The sequence below is a fragment of the Vombatus ursinus genome, unplaced genomic scaffold (assembly GCF_900497805.2).
Source record: "Vombatus ursinus unplaced genomic scaffold, bare-nosed wombat genome assembly UNPS02014779.1, whole genome shotgun sequence".
In the NCBI taxonomy this organism is placed as follows: domain Eukaryota; kingdom Metazoa; phylum Chordata; class Mammalia; order Diprotodontia; family Vombatidae; genus Vombatus; species Vombatus ursinus.
In genome coordinates, this window is record NW_020954557.1 from 15282975 (window position 1) to 15285112 (window position 2138).

At 33.4% G+C, this 2138-nt stretch overlaps 1 non-coding gene across 1 annotated transcript; it reads left to right on the top strand.

Annotated features, from left to right (window-relative positions):
- The first annotated feature begins 1477 nt into the window (after window positions 1-1477).
- LOC114045989 lies at window positions 1478-1581 on the top strand. Its single transcript, XR_003569452.1, has one exon. It is a non-coding gene; the product is annotated as a U6 spliceosomal RNA (small nuclear RNA).
- Window positions 1582-2138: the final 557 nt, after the last annotated feature.

Here is a 2138-nt window from a genome sequence, read left to right on the forward strand (position 1 = left end):
TATAAACTACAAACTATTCTATATAACTCATAATAAATATCTATACTTCTGACTTTATGAGTGTTTCTTCCTACATGGTCTAGTTAAGTGAAAACTCATTTTTGAGAATCACTCAGATCTCTAGTTGTTTGCTTTTTCATCTTCTTTGTTATCAGATTTATAGAAGGCATGTTCAGTGTAAACCTGCTAAGTGAATTTAAAGGAAAGTAAAATAGACTTGTTGACAACTAAATAGATTGTCATAGTGAATCTGTACAATTTTAGATAAAAGGGATGATCCTTGAATGAAAAATTTTAAATAGGAGTTTTAAGATTCCATTTTTAATCAGCCTGAACTTAACTTTTCATTAAAGTATTTATGTAATTTCTGCTCACAGTTATCTGTTGCTATATTATCAATGTTTATTATGACTAAGGAGGCCAGAATTCACAAAATATGAACTTTGCAGGTACTCAATATATGACAGTTCAGATTACTAGAGATGTTTCATATCAGTCTGAGAGAACAATATATGCTATTTCCCCCTTTCCAGGGAAAAAGTATCAATTTTGATGAAATCAGAAAATTTACCATTTGCTATTAGGTCCAGACACTGACTTACTCTGTAATGCTCTGTTTTGATGCAGTGATTCTCCAACTATCTGGTCCATGGAAAGATTTTGGCCCTGAAACATATTGATGGGACACACAAATGCTGGTCTATGGACCTGGAGGTGTGGAATATCAAAAAGAGTAAATGATACTAAAGGAAATGTAAAGTAAAGCTAAAAAGAAAACAAACAAACCTATTTTTATTCCCCTTAAAACCTGCACATAATAATTATTTTTATGCATGTGTTGTTTCATACTTAAAATTTTAGAGGGCAAACTGTAACTAAAATAGAAATTTTCTATCAGAACCAGTCAATCAATTAATTATTGATCAGTTTCTGACTGAATTGACTGTTATGAACCTGGTGACTGGGAAAATGGTAGTATGCTAGACAGAAATAGAGAGGTGTACCATAAGCGCAAGACTAGGAAAAAAATGATGTTACATTTTGAATTTGAGATGGGACATTTAGGTGGAGATGACTGACTGGAAGGAAGGGAGTTCATATGGGCCAGGAGTCCAGAATGTATTTTAGGTATTTTGATTTGGGAGTCATTTGCCTACAAATCTCACTGTCACAAAGACTGAAATAATCATCAAGACAAGTCCAGTTAGAAATCCAAATAGAGAAAATACCAAAGTCAAAGCCTTGAGAGGTATCTCTGCTCAGTGGCTGGAAGGCGGAAGAAGCAACAAAGGACAATGAGGTGTGATCATAAAGGGAAGAGGAGAACAAGAGGAAAGCAATGCCAAGAAAGTGAAAGGAGGCGAGATCATCCAATATCTCAATAGTATCAAAAGTTAAAGAAAAGTAAAGGAAAGTCAAAGACTTAAAAAAGACTATTGGGATTTTGGCTATCACACTTAGAATATTGTTAATGCATGCACTTCGGTAGTACATACATTAAAATTGGAATGATATTTAGAATATTAACATGGTCCCTGAATAAGAATGACACAAAAATTGGACTTTGTACTGAACATCTTCCATGAAAGAGATATTTAATAATAAATATCATCCTATTTTATACTTTCCTCAATATTAATAATTAATGGATCATGAAGTTATCTCATATTTTTAAGGAATCATGTATGATTTTGACATATTCATGGTAGATATATTGTTGGAAGACAGTACTTAAGGTTTTGTCTTGTTTTGATATGACAAATGTTTATTTATAGTGAACAAATAATAAGCACAAAGGGATCTTAAATTACATTTTATAGACTTTAAGATCCTTGAGGACAGGGACTATTTTCATTTTTGGTTTTTATATACCTAATTCTAGCAAGTCTGAACCTCTTTTTACATGACAGTCCTTTAAACACTTGAAAACAGATGTCATGTCCCTCCTATTTTTGTTTTCTCCCGGTAAACAAATTCCCTCAACTGATCTTGAGACCCTTTACCACTCTTTTTTTTTTTTTTTTGGCTAGGCAATGGGGGTTAAGTGACTTGCCCAGGGTCTCACAGCTGGTAAGTATGAAGTATCTGAAGCCAGATTTGAACTCAGGTCCTCCTGACTCCAGGGCCATGCTCTATCC